The sequence below is a fragment of the Notamacropus eugenii genome, chromosome 1 (genome assembly GCF_028372415.1).
Source record: "Notamacropus eugenii isolate mMacEug1 chromosome 1, mMacEug1.pri_v2, whole genome shotgun sequence".
In the NCBI taxonomy this organism is placed as follows: Eukaryota; Metazoa; Chordata; class Mammalia; order Diprotodontia; family Macropodidae; genus Notamacropus; species Notamacropus eugenii.
This window is the reverse complement of record NC_092872.1, coordinates 271,138,713-271,157,977: the sequence shown is the minus strand read 5'-3', so window position 1 is coordinate 271,157,977 and position 19,265 is coordinate 271,138,713. Positions and strand designations below refer to the sequence as shown.

Sequence of the window (19,265 nt, the reverse complement as noted above, 5' to 3'; positions counted from 1 at the left end):
GTAAGGCTCTTTAAATGTCAATGCTTTTGATAGCAGTAGTGGTCTGACCAGGACAGAGTTCAGTGGGACTCCCATTTCCTTAGTCCTGGAAAGCCTTTTACTTGTCTCACTCCACTGTCTCTGCATTACTGCCAAGCTGCCCTGGTTACTCCTGTCTTTCCCTGTTCTCCCATTTCTGGCACCTTTAGTTCTGGCACCATAACCAAATCAAGTATGTCATTGCTCCTGAAAAGAATGTCATTGTACTTCCCCCATGGCCCTACTCACCAAGCCAAAAATATTCTTCCCTAGCCACCATTCCCCTTTATTGTTTTTCCATATTAGAATATAAGCTTCTTGAGGGCAGGGACTGTCTTCACTTTTGTTTTTGTATTCCCAGCTTTTAGCATATTTATTAAGCATATGAGCTTAATAAAAGTTTTTTATTCATTCATTAGCGTTTCTCTTGCTGCCAAAGTAGTTTAAACCCTATTCAATATTTATTTTAATTTGTGTTGCAAATCCCTTTACTTAGATGTTGCTGTTATAAATGTTAACTTAGCCCAGTGTGAATTCTCACAAATTCTGACTGAGTGGATTCTAAATTCATGAGGCCTTTACCATCTAAGCAATAATCCTAAATTGATTGGAGACATCAGTGAGGGATAAGGAAAAAAAAAAACTAATCCATTATAGTATATTGCTAATGACAACTTAATTATGTAAGTACGTCATCTGGATGGTGACATCATTATTAAGAAACAACGTATTCTCCACCTGGCATGGTTAAGGCCAATGACTGTTTTCAGCTAACGCTATGTTAAGTAGTCCAAATGTATTTATATTCTGCTCTCTCCAGATTACCATGTATATAAAAGGATTATATATATATATATCTAATGCTTTCAAGATGTTTATTGCTTTCCTCATTATACAAATAAATGTTAATCTTCCTTAAAAAGTTTACTATATGTGTATGTGTGTATGTGTATTTTGGGATGTCTCCAAAGAAACTCCACTAAGTTATCACTATTCTAGCTGATTTTCCTCTTCCACCTTTTCATCTTTCTATTTTTTTTAAGTATTATATTATTGATGTTTTTAAAAAAATTAAATTCTGTGCTTAGACACATGAATAATTTTCATTCATGTAGAATACAAAAAAAGAGGATTCACTGTGAAACTATAAACCTTCATTTCATACCATTTTTGTTTTTGTTTCTTATCTGGGATCTCCCTCTCCTAGCCCCAATATAGATTGTCATGGAAGATTAGACCTGCCCTGTTTCTGACTGAGTTGATTCACCACTCCTTAAGCAATCTTGTGGTCTCCTAATCTTAGGGGATCACTATTTTGGTGCATGACCTACTATGAACACCTGATAGGCTTTAGACCTACTGTAGAGATCAATAACCTCACAACTCCTGAGCTCATGTGAGGCACCAGACTTTGCCTATTTATCTGACTGTCTCTAATGTATATATGCATATATAGCAAATAAATTCTACACACTACTTTCAAAACTACTGCTTGTAGGTCATTCCTTTTGAAATGTTCATTTTTTTTAAAGTTACAATGGTCTTCTTTTGGGAGCATCATTATTGCTAGCCATTATCCCTTGACAACTCTTTCTGTTCCAATTAACTGAGAGAAAGAAAGGGAAAAAAGCCAAAACCTTTGCTACAAGTAAGTATAATTAAAGCAGATCTACCTGGTGGCCATGTACAAAAAGGTTCATCTCTGGACCTTGTATGCATTGCCTTCCTGTCAGCACGTGGATGACTTTGTCTAGAAATGTGGTGGGTCATTGCTTTGATCAGAATTCTCAGGTCTTTCAAATTTGTTTTTATTTGTAATGTTCTTATCCTTACAGAAATTGTTGTCCTCGTTCTGACTACCCTGGAGTCTCTGAAATCATCTCTTTTTATCATTTCTTATGGGGCAATATTACTCTCATATTTATAGATTACAGTTTGTTCAGCCAGTTCCTGATTCTTTTCTCCCCCACTTCCCATCCTTCCTTTGGGCTCAGGAAGTTTATTTTGATTATGACTATTACCTCCTTGGTATTATTATCCCTTTTAACTTTCCTTCGTCCATCCCCATGTGTTTCACATTTGAATTTGATGTATTTCTACACCAAACTCATTCTTCCTCCCTCCCTCTCATGTTTTCCTCTCTGTTTTGGTCCAGATAAGAGTGAGGTTCTTCTGATATCCACTCCCCCAACTCCTTCCATCTTTGTATATTCTCATGCATATCAATTATGAGAAATATCAAGTTCTACCCTCTTCCTCCTTTCTTCATTTTATTCTCTTTAAACTCCGAGAACAGATGAAAGCCATGCTAAGGATTTCAATTTTTCATGATGAACTGCCTCAATATCCTTTGAAAACTTTAAAGTTCTGAAGGGACAGTTGTTTGCTTTTTACTCCAATCAAAATATTAGCACTATATTATCATTATATAGCTCCTTCCAGTTGCTCAAATACATTTACCATTCTAGGTCTCTCTGTACGCTTATGTTTGTACTTCAGAGTGCCTACTCAGTTCTGTTTTTTTTCATTAAGCATTCTTGAAACTCTACTTTTTCATTAAGCACCCATTGTTTTCCCCTTGTGGGATTTTTTTTTCCTCAGGAAAACTAAATTGACTTTTTTATAATAGTTTCTTTTGAAAATTAAAATTTCTTTTTTTAAATAACAATAATTACTTTTTCTCCCTCCTATCCTTACCACTGGGGGAAAAAAGGGAAACGCTCTAGTAAAAAAATGTGTGTAGTTAAGCAAGACAAATTCCTGCGTTGACAGAGCTTATTTTGAAAATTGTTCATACTTTTTGACCACTCACCTATTGGGGAATAGCTCTTTGTTTGTTATATGTTTGCATCAATTTGCTGTATGTTTTGGATTAGTGATATTTGTTAGTGATATTTGACGCAAATATTTTTCCCACTCTACCATTTCTCTTCTAATTCTTTGTTGATTTTATTCATGCAAAACATTTTTGTAATTAAACTTGTTCATATTCTCTAAATCTTGTTAGCCAGCTACAATTTTGAAAAGTATTCTCCATCTCTTCTAATTTTTTTAAATGGTTGTATTCAATTTTTGTATTCAGTTATATATCTACTTTGAGCTTATTGTGGTATGTGCTCCAAAATGAGTCTAATATTGATTCTTGCCAAAATGCTTTCTATTTGCCTAATACTTTTGTCAAAAAAAGACTTTTTTCCTCCAATTAATTGTCCTATGACTGCACTTACTGTCCCTGTGACTTCCCTGTCTGAAACACACTTCTCTGTACAGTACTACTTTGTCTCTGTGGTGTCCCCTATTTGAATATGAACTCCTTGAAAGCCAGGGATGCCTGGTTTGCTTGTATTTGCATTGTTTGCACTTAGCACAATAGTAGGCGCGTAGAAAGTACACGTAATCAGTGCTTTGGCATTTAGTTCTTTAGCTGTGTTCTGGGGTTTATCAAACACTTCTGTTTAAGGCATATATTCATTTAATAAGCATTGGTTAAGCACCCACTTCTAGTGCCAGGTACTTTTGTTAGGGTCTGGGGATATAAAGACAAAAGCAAAAACAGTCCCTATCCTCAAGGACTTTACAATTGAGCCCAGGGACACAGCACATTATCTATCTATCTATCTATCTATCTATCTATCTATCTATCTATCTATCTATCTATCGACATATACATATATATATATATATATATATGTAGAGAGAGAGAGAGAGAGAGATATGGATAGACATACTGTAGGATCATAGATCTGAATTGAAAGAGACCTTAGAGGTCATGTACTTCAAACTCCCCCCCCCCCCCCTCCATTTTATAGATTAGGAAACTGGGGCTCAGGGAGATTAAGGCTCAGGGACATTGAGGTGATACAATGGATGGAACACTAGGTCTGGAATCAGGAAGACCTGAGTTCAAATCCAGCCTCAGCTGTGTGACTGGGCAAGTCACTTAAGCTCTGTTAGTCTCAGTTTCAGCAACTACAAAATGGGGAAAATTGTAGCATCCACCTTCCAGGGTTGTTGTGATGATCAAATAAGATAATATTTATCCAGTGCTTAGCACAGTACCTGGTACATAGTTGGCACTATATAAATGCTTATCCTCTTCACTTTTTCTTCCCTCACCATTCCAGCTCTCATTGTCTTTGTGTTGAGTTGAATTTTATGACCATTCTCAAATATTGTAGGTTCATCCATGTAGACTTTCTAAGAGAGTTTTTAAATCAGTTCAGTCCATCATTCCAAAGAATCCTCGGATTGTGGGACAAGTAAAAAACCAAGACATCATCTTTACATCATCCTGCCAAACTGTAAAAGATGAATAATAACCTAAACATAAAAACGTTCAGTGGAAGAAACACTCTTGAGCTTGGTTCGTTGAGGAAAGAGTGCATCACTGAGTGAAGTCGTACAGAGGAAGAAGAAAGCCCAGGCCAAAACCCTAAGGGACACCTGTGGTTTGACAGTCTATCTAGGGGAGGGTCCAGCAAAGGAGACAGAAGAGCAGGGGTCAGAAAGGGAGGAAGGAAACCAGCTGAGAGGGGCATCCTGAAAACCTAGAGGGAAGAAAGCATCAAGGAGGAGAGAGTGATCAAAAGTGTCCAGGGCTGAGAGGTCAGAGAATGAGGATGGAGAAAAGGCCGTTGAATTTGGCAACTAAAAGATCTTTAGTAATTTGGAGAGAGCAGTTTTGGTGGAATGATAAGGTCAGAAGCCAGATTGTAAGGGGAAAGAGAAGAGACAGTGGATACACCTATGATAGATTCCTTCTTGAGGAGTTGAACCACAAAGAGAGGAAGAGAGATTGAACAATAGTTAGCAGGAATGAAAGGATCAAATAAGGATTTTTTCAGGATGAGGAAGCATGGGCATGTTTGTAAGTGGTGGAAAATGAGATAGTAAGTAGAGAGGCAAAGATTGAAAAGAAGTGAAATTGAAAATAAGTGGGAAAAGTGAGAATGACAGAAGGGGCAATCTATTGGAGCAGAAGAGATGGACTAGGACCACTGGGACAAGTAGATGGGTTAACCTTGGTAAGGAGTGAGGTCACTTCATCATGTGAGACAGGAGTGAAGGAGGGAAAAGTATAATATGATAGGAGATGAGAAGAGTGGAAAAGAGGGGTTCATAGAGCATTGCCTCAATTTTTTCTGCAACGTAAGACGATTCTCAGCTGAGAAAGTGGGGGAGGTGAAGGTTTAAGGAGGGATGGAAAGGTTTGGAAGAGCTGTCTGTGGAGAGTGGGATAGTGAATCAAAGGGAGGTATAGTAGGATTGCCTAGCAGCAGTGAGGGCCCTTGGAGAGCTAGGTAGCTCAATGGATAGAGGGTTGGGTCTGGAGAAAGAAAGAACTGGGTTCAAATCCTGTTTGCCTTAGTTGCCTCATCTGTAAAATGAGCTGGAGAAGGAAATGGCAAACCTTTCCAGTATCTCTGCCAAGAAAACCCCAAATGGGGTCATGAAGAGTCAGACAGGACTGAAACAATTGAACAAGTGAGGGCCCAGTAGAGTTTATGTAAAAAATGTGTAATGGACCCCATCAGAAAGGTTGTGAGATTTTCTCCACTTTCCTTCAGCAGCAACTGTGTTGGCACAAAGGTGATGAATGGGGGGAGTGATCCAGGGTTGAGGCTTGGCTGGGCATAATTGGTGCCATGATAAGGGGGCTAGGGATTCAAGAAAGGAGGACAAGGTAGAGTTGAATGGTTCACTAAGGGGTCAAGATGGAGAGAAGAGGAGAGAGTGGCCAGTACAGGGGAGATAGCCTCTGAGAGAATTGATGAATCAAAGTATCAGAGGTCACAATATGGATAAGGAGTAGGGTGTTATGTAAGGGAAGGTAAAGGGAGAGGTGAAAAACCAAATGATAGATAAGAGGATTTCAGAATTCTTGAATGTGGAGGTGGTATGTTTGTGGCAGATGGCAAGATGGATATATAATCATTTTTTTATGACTGAGGTGAGGTAGAGGAGTATTTCAAGGGAGGGGAGTAGGTTGAAGAACTGAGTGGTTCAGGTATTTGGGAAAGCATCAATATATATGTTACAGTCTCCTAGCATGAGAGCAGAAGTTGGGGAGGAGAGAAAAATTGTGAGCCAGGTGCTGAACTCCCTGAGGAAGGTTGTGGAGTGACCTAGGGATCTATAGATGACAACTTTGTCTAACCATGATACCCCCACTCCCCACCCCTTCCTCTACCTAGGGAGTCTCTCCCTTGGAACAGATAATTTTTTTTGAGGGCTGAAGCACTTTTAATCACAGAAAAGAGTAAACAATGGTACAAAATGGTAACAGCTCCCTCAATGGCTGCTGCCCTCCCCCAACATCAGGCCTCCCCCAAGTACCATTGAGTAATGAGCACGATATCAGCTGCTGATGCTGCTGGGGGAAGCGGGAAAGAGGGAGGCTGATACAGAAAGAGTCCAACTAAGGGCTACAGTAAATCCTGGCCATCCATCTAGAGTTCTTCTGTCCCAATGAAACTCATCACATGCCTCCTGGCTCCACTGTAGAAAACGGGTCGAGATTGGCTGCTCTATTCAGAGAGTTCAAGGGGCCAGAGCCATAAGCAACAAGAAGATGGGAATGGTGATCCAAGGACAGGTCAACATGATCCAGGAATGCAGCCAGAACTTGAAATTGGGGGTGAAGGGGCAAGGCATAGCTTAAGAAGTCCAGTCCAGAATTGTGCCCCAACCCACCAAGTCACACATGTATATATACACACACAAACACATATGCATGCACACACAGCAAATAACATTACTGACAAGAAAGTTATTAAATGCAAAACGTCAGAGTTTTTTAAAAAGTGAAAATGTTTGCTTCTTTTTCTCTCCTCAGTGCCTGGTGGGTCCACATGGCCACACATGAGTGGCACTATGGATGGGGAAAGAGACATGGGGAACAAGTTGCCAGTAACCTTGAAAGTTCATGTGTCCTGGAGTCACCACATCAGCCTGCCTTACTCTTGTGCCCAGCATTTGTTTCTCATGTGGCCATTGACTTGGTTGTCACCATTGCTGGAACTGCCATCAAGAGGACACTTCTTGTTGCCAGTGGGCACATCTTCCTCTTCTGAGCTGCCCTCAACATCGCTTCAGGCATCCTTCAATACCTTTCCTTGAACCAGAGCCTTGCAAGCAGTTTGAGCAATCAGGTAGGACCAGACGATGTGTAGAACCTGTAGAACCAGGAGAAGGCCATTGAAAAGCCACCAGGAGGAATAAGGTCCAATGATCTCCCAACTCTCAAACAAAGTTGTGTTCAGGATCCAGAATGGATACATACCAAGGTGGGTGATCACAAAAATGACACTAAACACCACAAACAATGTGTCACAAAGCCGCTGATACTTGGCATAGTTGGCCAATTTGGCTGCCTCAAGCAGAAAGTCCGAGGTGTCATATAGGCACATGACCAGCATTCCCACTCACACCATGTTGTTGATGTAGGAGAAGGTAATGAGGAAATCCTTTAGCTTAATGTCTATAAATTGAGAAAACATAGGAGACCAATAAAAGGCCAGTTACATGATACAGTAGTAGTAAAGGCCAGATGTAAGAGGCTGATAGAGGTAACTGTGCCAGCATTGTCGTCTATCCCAGAACCATGGTGATGGCCAGAGACACTGGATCCCATAGCAGAATATACATAAATAAAAAGTGAACCTCCACATGCTTTCACAAAATTTAGTGAGTATTGGGGGCTTGTGTTGGTTCCTCCAGTGGAGGAACCAGCCTTGGATTTTTCAGACATCCCAATCCAGCTGCTTTGAGAGGCCCTCTAGCCTTTTCCCATCAGGACACTTTGTGATGGATGTGTACACCTTCTCAAGGATGGCATTGGACTGTGCTTGGTGGGGAGCACTCTCCTGGATGCCAAGATGAATTGCACATGGCTTAGCAATAAACCTTTTCAAGCTTCTCTTGATTCTTGTGTTTGAAAGTCAAATTTTCTTTTCAGTTCTGGTCTTTTCATCAAGAATGCTTGAAAGTCCTCTATTTCATTGAAAGACCATTTTTTCCCCTGAAGTATTATACTCAGTTTTGCTGGGTAGGTGATTCTTGGTTTTAGTCCTAATTCCTTTGACTTCTGGAATATCACATTCCACGCCCTTTGATCCCTTAATGTAGAAGCTGCTAGATCTTGTGTTATTCTGATTGTATTTCCACAATACTTGAATTGTTTCTTTCTAGCTGCTTGCAATATTTTCTCCTTGACCTGGGAACTCTGGAATTTGGCTACAATGTTCGTAGGAGTTTCTCTTTTTGGATCTCTTTCAGGAGTTGATTGGTGGATTCTTTCAATATTTATTTTGCCCCCTGGTTCTAGAATATCAGGGCAGTTTTCCTAGATAATTTCACGAAAGATGATGTCTAGGCTCTTTTTTTTGATCATGGCTTTCAGGTAGTCCCATAATTTTTAAATTGTCTCTCCTGGATCTATTTTCCAGGTCATTTGTTTTTCCAAGGAGATATTTCACATTATCTTCCATTTTTTCATTCTTTTGGTTTTGTTTTGTGATTTCTTGGATTCTCATAAAGTCATTAATCTCCATCTGTTCGATTCTGATTTTTAAAGAACTATTTTCTTCAGTGAACTTTTGAATCTCGTTTTCCATTTGGCTAATTCTGCATTTTAAAGCATTCTTCTCCTCATTGGCTTTTTGAACCTCTTTTGCTAACTGCCTATTTTTAAAGGTGTTATTTTCTTCAGTATTTTTTTGGATCTCCTTTAGTAAATTGTTGACCTGCTTTTCATGCTTTTTTTGCATCTCTCTCATTTCTCTTCCCAATTTTTCTTCCACCTCTCTTACTTGATTTTCAAATCCTTTTTGAGCTCTTCCATGGCCTGAGACCATTGAATATTTATCTTGGATGTTTAGGATACAGAAGCCTTGACTTTTATGTCTTTCCCTAATGTTAAGCATTGTTCTTCCTCATCTGAAAGGATGGGAGAAGATATCTGTTCACCAAGAAAGTAACTTTTTATAGTCTTATTTTCCCCCCACCTTTTTTGGGCATTTTCCCAACCAGTTACTTGACTTTTGGGTCCTTTGTCAAGAGTAGGGTATACTCTGGGGATCTGTAAGATCTCAGTTCCTCCAAGGTGGTATAGTCAAGCTTGTACACTGGTCTGGGAGCAAGCAGAAATTTATTATTTTTTTTGCCCAGAATCTGAGTAACAAAGTTTCCTCTTCACAACCACCTCTCCTGCAGTTTGGCCAAGCTAGCATGGGGGGCTAAGACTCAGGTAAGTTGCAGGGACAGGGATGCCATTCAGTGTGAGATAAAGATCAGCTGCTCAAATCCCCCAGAAGTATTAGGTGGGGGCAGGGCCTCTACACAGGGCTGAGGTAAGAATCAACTGCTCAGTGCCCCCAGGGGCTTTATAATCCAACAATGGATGCAGGCTGCTGTAGGGGCTGCTGTGGAAGCTGCTGCTGCCTACCCTAGGAGGCCTCTGACCTCAGGGAGCTATGGGAAAGCCCTTCTCCCTTCTCGGCCAGCTGAAAAAACCCTGTCACTGACCGTTGGCATCTGTGGGTTGAGGGATTTGTGAACCCTGGCTACTGCAACTGGGGATCCCACCCCCGAGGCCTGCTCTCATCCTCCTCCCTGCCCAGCCAAAGCTAGGTTGGGCTCCACTCCACGTTGGGTGCGACAGACATTTCCCATCAGCCTTTCAGGTCACCCTGGGCTGGAAATCTCCTCCACTCTGTTGTTCTGTGGCTTCTGCTGTTCTAGAATTTGTTGAGAGTCTGTCTTTACCAGTATTTTATGGGCTGTGGGGGAAGAGCTAGTATATGTGTGTCTTTCTACTCCACCTCATTGGCTCTGCCCCCAATTTTTTTTTTTAACGGGAGAGAGGAACTCAGCAAAACCAACCAATATATTGACTGAGTTTAATGTAATTGTATTTTCAGAGCTCCCTACTGTACCCTCAGATCATGTCCCATATCACTCTTCTTTTTCTTCTTCCCATATTGGGATGTCATTTTAAAATGCCTTCCTCTTTTTTCTTCCAAAACCACTTTCTCCATTACAAAAGGAAGGAAACTAAGTCACAAAGATATTTCTATGAGCCTCTCCTAGGAATCTAGGGATAGGGGTTAGTGAATCCACCTTCAGCCCCAGTTCAGCATGCATGATTATACGTGGGCATTTAATTTCTTGTCCCTTATGATTAAAGAGGGGAGAGATCCTTTGAAATGCATGTCATTTTAACATCTTTATCCAGATTAAGAGGCTGGAACCCAGACAAGTTATGTGATACCCAAGGTCACACAGGAAATTAGTCACAAAGCTAGGCTTAGATTTCACTGTTCTCAAGTTACTAATCAACTTGGTGGCGTCTGCCTGCTTTTGTGGAATCAGAGTGACTTTCTTCTCAAAGAATTTACAACTAAACCCCCAGGCCTTCAGTTTCAGGGCAAAAAAAAGAAAAAAAGCCCAGGGAACTTAAGGGGAAAAAATAAATCATTTCATTTTAATTATAGTTCCTTAACTTGTTTGTTAAAAGATTTAGGAATGTATCTCATTAAACAGGATTCTTCGTTCAGTTAGACTTATCAACACCTGAATCACTCTCCTATTTTTTAGTTCACAACAATTCAATAAGCATTAATTAAACACCTATTTTTAAGGTACATGCTAGGTGCTGAGGATACCAGTCTCACGCCTTCAAGGAGCTTACATTTTGCTGGGGATGAGAGAAGAATACAACTGGTACAGGCATCCATCAGAGATATTGAAGGTTTGGTTCCAGACCACGGCAATAAAGCATGTATGGCAATAAAGTGAGTCACATGAATGTTTTGGTTTCCCAAATAATAATTTTATTAACATTAATAAAATTATGTGTATACTATATTGTAGTCTATTAAGTACGCAATAGTATTATGTCTAAGAAAATAATGTACGTACCTTAATTAAAAATGCTTTATTGCTAAAATATGCTAACCATCATCTGAGTCTTCAGTGAGTCCTAATCTTTTTTCTGAGGGAGGATCTTGCCTCCATGTGGCTGCTGACTGATCAAGGTGGTGGTTGCTGAAGGTTGGGGGACTGTGGCAATTCCTTAAACTAAGACAACAATGGTGTTTGCCACACTGATGGACTCTTCCTTCCAATTGAACACTCAGAGGCCATTGTAGGCCATTAAATGGCCTAATTTCAATATTGTGTCTCAGGAGTAGGGAGGCCCAAGGAGAGGGAGAAAGACAGGGACAGCCAGTCAGTGGAGTAGGTAGAACATATACATTTATTGATTAAGTTCATTGTTTTATATGGGTATGGTTTGTGGTGCCTCAAAACATTTACAATAGTCACATCAAAGATCACTGACCACAGATCACCCTAATGGATATGAGTTATGAAAAATGTTTGAAATGATGAGAAAGTAACCAAAACCTGACACAGAGACACAATGTGAGCACATGCTTTTGGGAAAATGCCACCCTAGAGTTGTTGGATGAAGGGTTGCCACAAGTCTTCAATCTGTAAAAACAAAACAAAAAATCCTTCATATCGGTTAAGCATCACAAAGTGCAATAAAATGAGGTGTCCCTGTACACAGATAGGGACATTTAAAGTAATTTGAGGAGAAAGAGGTAACTATTGGGAGGTTCAAGTTGATCAATGAAGGTTTCTTGAAGGAGGTGGCCTGCCAGCTGAGTTCAGGGGACAGTTAATAGTCTAGTGTGACTGGATTGTACAGCACACAAAGGGGATTAATATAAAATAAGACTGAAAAGGTAGGTTTGTGCCAGATTGTGGGAGACTTTAAGTGCCAGACTGAGGAGTTTGTGTTCTGTCCTGGAGATAATAGGGAACTACTGATTGATTTTGAGTGGAGGAGTGGATTTTGAGTGGAGGAGTGGATTTTGAGAGGAGAGTGATGTAGTCACATCTTTGTTTTGGGCAGAGTCCTATAGATTTCTTTCAGGTACTGACATCTAGAGAGGCTCCATTTCCTGTATGGGTAGAGCTTCTAGAGAAGGGAACCAATCTTCCTGACTTGAAAGAGAGCCCAGGAAAAATCAGGCTTTGGTAAGTCCCATTGAGATTCAAATAGAGCTACCTGAGTATGCCTTAAACCCAAATCCCTCTGGCTCTCACTGATTAACCAATAAGTCCCAACCCAAAGCTCTGTTGATCATGGTTTAGGTTTTGATGTCTCAGAGTGAGTCTAAATAGAAATTATTTCTGTTCTGGCCAGAAACCCTAGCAGTTCTCCCTTCCCAGATTAATTTTTTTTTTTTTTTTTTGCATATGTAGAAGAGGTCATTCTTTGTCTCATTTCTTGTGTAATCTTAATCACTGGATGGGTGTAGCCTCAGACAAACTGAGAACAGGGAAAAGACCTTAGTTTAAGAAGGCCAAAGGCTCTTATTGCATCTGGGTGCATCTCCAATGGAACTGATTTATATCTTGCCACTGAATCCAGATGACCCTGGAGGAGAGAGAGAAGCTGGTGACTCTGCATAGGCCTCCTCACTTAAATCCAATTCACTTGCAAGTTAAGACATCACCTTCCTGATATTATTGTGACAACCACAACAATTCTTCCTGGCTGTGATCCTCTGATGGCTTGTGCCCCCTTTGGGGGGGGGGGGGGGAGATTGTGGAGAAGGCAGCTCAGAAGAGAGTGAAGGAGTAGGGCATCTGGTTGTGGTGAGGAGTGGGGAGGAGGAGTTGATATGAGCTTCCTCTATCCCTTTTATAATTTTACCCACAATACAATAATTTTTCCTGTCCTCCCTTGCTGTCAAAATCCCTTTACCTTGTTACCTCTCCCCACACTCTAATCTCTATGTGATTTAGCACTACTTTTTTCAGTCTTTATATTTCTTTGTCCTCTAGAGTTTTCCTCTCTGGTTAACAAATTCCCTTTTATTCTATATCTCATTCTCTCCTGTCTTTCCTGTCTTCTGGTACTCACCCAAACTTGGCTTTCTCTTGAAGACACATATTTCTTGGCATCCTGTTGTTGTTCACCCTTCATTCCAGGACTGATGACACTCTGCACTCTCTCCCTTTCTGCATCCCAGCAACACCAGCCCCATCCCTGGCACCCACAGGTCAGGAAGAGTCCGCTCCTCACTGCCACTTTCAGATCCTTCTTCTGCTCCCACCACTCAGCAGCTTCTCCCTTCAAGTTCACTCCATTCTGCCTAGCATAGATCAAGGTTAGGCTAGCCTTTATAGATCTCCAGGTCTCCTCTCCTATTTCATTTCATGAGAAAGTAAGTTTCAGTTAAGTGGTTGAGTCAAAAGCCAGGCTGGGAAGTAACTAAAAGACAGGGCTGTGATTCCTACAGTGCAAATGAGTCTAGGGTTTTAGCAGTAAAAGAGATGTAAGGATCTCTTGAGAGATTCGCAAATTTCAAACAAGGAATTTTCAAAGGTGGGAGAAATCTGGGGCTTTATAGGTATCGGAGAAGGGGCCAATGGGTAACTAGTGATTGAAGACATGAGAAAGAGAGGGAGGAAATGATCAATGAAGTGATCTGAATGCAATGAGAGAGATCGAGGGCTCATGTAGAAGGGTTAGCATTGGCAATGAGAGGGGCCATCTCAGGAGAGGACAAGTGAAGATCCAGAAGGGCACATTCTGGTAAATGGAAGGAAGAACCCATAACTTTTTGTCCAAAATTCTAGCCACCAGATATTTAAATTAAACGTTTGATTTTGCTAATCAATAAGTATTTAAGTGCCTACTGTGTTGCCAGGAACTGTACTACAAGCAGAATGAACGAAACTGTTCCTACTATAAAGAAATTTACATTCTGATGGGAGAAGCAAGAAGAGATTATTATATAAGTGCATTCAGAATAAACATAAAAAGATAGCTTGAGAAGGAAGGCAAAAACAGTTGCAAGGTTGACGTTAAAAGGTGGTGCTTGTGCTTTGTCTTGACAGAAGAGGATTCTTTGAAGCAGAAATGAGGAGTAAAATCATCCCAGGCATGAGGAGCAACCCATGCAAATGCATGGAGATGTGTGAGAAACAGAGAGGCAAGGTTGACTGCACTATTGCGTGTGGGAGGGAGAATGATGTCTAGTGAAGCTGGAAAGATTGGGGCAAGACTGTGAATGGTTTAAAGCTGAACAAAGAAGTTTATATTTTATTCTGGAGGTACTTGGGAACCATTGGAGTTTATTGAGCAGGGGAGTAACATAGTCCTGGGCTTATGGAAAATCCCTTTGGTAGCAATGTGTGTGTAGGGGGTGGAATGGGGGAGGAGATGGGCTTAAATGTGGAAAGACTTGAGGCAAGGATGCTTAGGCTCTTGCCCAGAGAGCATTGCTTCTGAACACTAGACTCCAGAAAAGGACAAATAAATTGTCTCAGAGTATGAACTTGTCTTTGGGACTTGTAGAAAAGATAGAGCAAACCTTCCATTTTATGTGCTATGTGGGAGGATGGCAGGCAGGCAGGCTGATTGGACAGTCTTTCTGATCTCTGGCACCCCAGGCCTCCTTCCTCTGGGATTTTGGTAGACTTTGACTTCAGGATGGTAGCATTTAGAACTGTAGGATATTTGCTGCTGGCTTCAGATTATTCCCAGTTCAGTCAGGGAGGAAAAGAAAGGTGAGGCAGGAGTCTGACCCTCTAGCTGCTACTACTTACCCCTTGCATGTCCATGGAACTGATTTTGAACATCAGCCCTTTGGCTGCCAGTCTCCCTGTTCATATGATTAATGCCTGTGTGGAAAAAGGTTTGAGAAGAGGTTTGGATCCTTTTTAAAAGACAGGAGGCATCATCTTTTTTCCACTGATAGTTCAAGCTTAAGGGAGGGGTGTGTATGGATCCCATCTGGATTTTCCTCAAACAGGGAGATCTACTATGATCATATCCCCAAGGCCAATAAAAGTTTCTCATAATTATTTCTCATACTTGGTTTCTCATGATTAGGAGATAATGGCCATGATTTATATACCTCTAGACATAATCCCTATCTGTCCTTGGGACAAACCAGAATCAAAGAAGGGGAAGGAGGCCTTGTGAAGGTGACTTCTTGTACCAACCTCTCATATATGTGTATAATACATACTCATATTTATGTGTATATATATATATATACATATATATACACACATATATACACTTATATATGTATATGTATAATACACACATATTTTTCTTCTATTAGCAGTATTCTTTCTATGGGAGCCATTATAAACATGATTTAGGCTTACATTATGAGAAGCATAACTTCCAAGAATAAAGACAAAAAGCTATTTTACCCCTTTCTGGCCACCACTCCTTTGTATGTTTTGTCTTCCACTAGTAGGATCTATATTCTTTGGGGGCAAGGACTGTCTTTGTTTTTATCACTTATATGACCAGTGCTTGGTACAGTATTTATCACATTGTAAGCACATAAATGCTTTCCTCCCCCCATTCATTTTACATATCCATGCATTATCACATTTTATCCTTACAACAACTGTATGAAGTACTTTGATCTCCTCAGGGTCACAGATCTGGAAATTTTAATTTTAAGAATGTCATTCTTCAATCAAGAAGAGATATTTTGAGAAAAGGATGGCCTTCACTGACATGTTACAGGCTCTCTTCTGGACCCTTCTGGCTTAAGAGTGATTATCAGTAGTAACTGTTGCTGTTTCCCTCCCAGCCTGAAGTCTTTCTTTTCTTTGCCTCACTAAAGGGGCCATGCCCTGGCTACCTGTTAAACAGTCCTATTCAATGAATGGGCATTACCTCACCTAAGTGAGTACCTGCATAGACCTTGGCCTAAAGGGGCCAAGTGCATTGTGGGTCATCTCCAGTCATCCTGATGAATATCTGGTCACTGGATTCAGATGGTCTGGAGGAGAAGTGAGGCTGGTGACCTGCACAGCCCTCCCTCACTCAAAACAAAGTCAAGTGCAAGCCATGTCATCATTTCTCTGATGGCATGGTCTTCTTCGACAATGAAGGACAAACACAACAACAACAAGGTAGGGTAACTGGGAATCTGGGGGTTGCCTTCCCTGCCCATTCCACATGACATCAATGACACTAAGCTGACCTATGAACCCCAATTTCACCTCCTTTGTTCTCAAGCAGTTTTATCCTTTTAGCCTACACTCCTTATGCTAAATCAGTGTCAGGGCATTCACAATGGTGGCTCCAAGTGTATTTTGCACTAATTCCTGAGAGACTGTAGAAGGAGAAAGTTTAGATGGTCCCCATACTATGAAGTATGATGTTTCTATCACCTTGTGCCTTGTGGTTCTCCCCTAATATTCCTCATGTATCTTGAATGTGCCCAGTTGTCTACATGTCATCTCCCTCATTGCGTTGTGAGCTCTGTGACAGCAAGGACTGCTTTTGACTTTGTTTGTCTCTCCAGTGCTTAGCCCACTGCCTGGCACATGATAAAGACTCAAGAAATGCTTACTGACTGACTGACTGATAGGTTGATGGGACAGTATTTCCACTGAGCTGAATCATTCACTTGCTTTCTCTTGCCAGGCCTTCTTTCATGACTAGTCTATGACCAGTCATAGAATTATACACTTAGAGCTGAAAGGAAGGAAACAAGTCTTTATTAAGGGCCAGGCACTGTGCTTAGTACTTACAAATATACAAATATTATCTCATTTAACCATCACAACAACCCTGTGAATTAGGTGCTACTTATTATCTCCATTTTACAGTTTAGGAAATAAGAAAGGCACAAGTTCAGTGACTTCCCAAGTACAACCAGGAAGTAACAGGTCAAATTTGAACTGAGTACTTACTGACTCCAGACTCAGTCCCTGGGACTTTAGAAACTATGAGGAAACTGAGGCAAGTTCAGTGAAGATCTTGGATATACAGGAAAAACACAAAACCACCATATGCAAATCCCATGGACAAGTCTGGGGGCCAGATGCCAGTGAGTATCTAATCTGATTTTTCTATTTTGAGGCACCCTGTTCCCTTTGTGGTGAGGTGTTTCAGGGATGGCTTAGGACCAGCATCAAGGATTCTTCTCCCCAAGTCATTGTAATTGCAGCAGCCAACACAATGTCTTACATACACACAGTAGATATTTCAGTCCATTTGCTAATGATAGCATCTGTGCAAAGAGCTGTTTGCCACATGGATGGCATTCCTGGGCTGGTGAGAACCAAAGATGCTGTTTTCTATTCTCTGGCTCTCTGGGCCCTTCCTGAGGGTAAACATTTCTGTGGGCTGGAAAATTGCTGGTTCTTTTTGGAAGGAGCTGATTTCACAATCCAGACCGTTGTCTCCACTGAAACAACTGATTGGATGTGACATCTGGGATTTCAAAAGTTTCCAAAAGAGTGAATCTCCCAAATGAGCCAGTTCAGTCAGGCTCTGATTAAGAGATTTTAATGCAATTTCTGTTTGCCATCTCTTTTCATCTTGCTTGTTCTTCTGTGAATAAAGACTCTTGGCCATGTCACCTATCTTCCACGATCAACAACTCACTGATTCTCCTTTCTTAGAGAATTCGTTCTATGCATAGGATAAAAGACAATATGATATAATAGATAGATAGGCAGATCTTATCATCAGGAAGACCTGCCTATGATACTAGCTGTGCCATCTTGGGCAATTCACTGCCCTAGGTAGCTCTCTCAGACTAAAAGTTACCAAGCAATTGTTGATTTGCATAGGGAGAGGGAGTTTCCATATGGGAAGTTGCACTGGTGGAAGGAATTTCTACATTCAAAACTACACCTACAAGAAAAAGCCTTGCCATCTGTTTTGCTGCTATACCCCAAGGACCATGGGGCCTTTCCATCTGACTTGTGGCTGGCACGTTTCAGGTACATTGTCTCCCCTTTTAGAATGTGAGCTTCTTGAGAAGCTGGTAGCTTACTCTTTTAATTTGTATCCCCAGTGTTTGAAGTGTTTTGTAAATAGTAAGCACTTAGTATATTAATAAACTTAGTATTTATTTATTCATTCACAAAATCACAGATTTGAACACTAGCCCCTCTCCCAAAATATTCACAATAGTTTCATTATGTCTGTTTTGAGAGGAAACACGGGTATGATGGGAAAAAATGATGATGATAAACATAGCCGTGATTATAGGATGAGATTTAACTTTTTGTGTCAGAGGTCAGCTCCTGACACAACAGGCCTGAGCCTGTTTTGGGGAATGCTTCCTTCTGTGGCTCATTGCCATCACCTTCATGGGAATGTCCATATCTGGCACTTCCCAAGTGTGACCACAAGTTCCCCTTAAAAGCACATGTGGTTTCGCAAGGTTCAGAATATGAATGGTTTTATTTTCGAGTCAGTGAAACATCTAGGACTCCCATCTGAGCTTGTCAAGAACGAAATTTTCTAAAAAGCAAACTCTCCCCTGTCCCCGGGGAGCACCCCTCCCCCAGAGATGTGTGTTTCGGTACAGCTGCAGCCACCAGCTGTTGGTTTGGGGAGCTCCTCTCCATTTCTGCTCCATTTGTGCCTTGTGACTTGTTTCCTACTATTGTCCTCTAAGTCCAGCAAGAGATGGTGCTCTCAATAAGACTTAGAGTCAAAGAACCTGAGTTCAAATTCCACTCATCACTGAATGACTAGATGACTTTGGACAAATCATTTCACCCCCCACCCCCAGTCTCAGGCTCCTCCTCAGTAAAGTGAGGGGTTGGAGTAGTTGACCTCTAAAGACCCTTCTAGCACTAATTTGATAATTGTCTTCTCTCTTTCTCTTTCTCTGTCTCTCTGTCTCTGTCTCTCTCTGTTGTCTCTCTGTCTCTGACTCTCTCTCTCTCTCTCTCTCTCTCTCTCTCTCTCTCTCTCTCTCTCTCTCTCTCTCTCCCCACGCCCCCCCCCCCTTTGCTACTTCCCGCAGTTCAGCTCTCTGCCAGCAGATGGTGCCCGGTTCCCAGCTCAGCTCCTCATTTCAGACACTTCGCCTTCTAGCAGATGTGCATTCTTTTCCCCTGGAGGTTCAACTCCCTAACCTGGCCCCGTATGGAACCAGTATCTGAACATTGCTTTGCGGCTCAAAAAGACACACCTCCAATAGTCTTAAGCTATTCGGGGTCATAGCCCCCAAGGCTTCCCAGAGCAGGTATATGGGGAAAAATGTGGGGTCGATTGCCTTCTACACCTCTCGGTGATTTGCATCTCCAGACCTTTGGAACAGCACAGCTCTTACTCGTGACAGTGGATGTGGGGTCCTGTGCAGCACCCCTTGCTCCCTCCCACCTTGCCTCTCTGTCTAGGGGCAACTAGACTCAATTATTCAAACCATCCTGGGGCTGCTTTGTGG

General features: G+C 41.3%; 1 pseudogene; it reads right to left on the bottom strand.

Annotated features, from left to right (window-relative positions):
* Positions 1-6,899: 6,899 nt before the first annotated feature.
* On the bottom strand, positions 6,900-7,780 carry LOC140517545 (ceramide synthase 5 pseudogene; annotated as a pseudogene).
* Between the last annotated feature and the right edge of the window lie 11,485 nt (positions 7,781-19,265).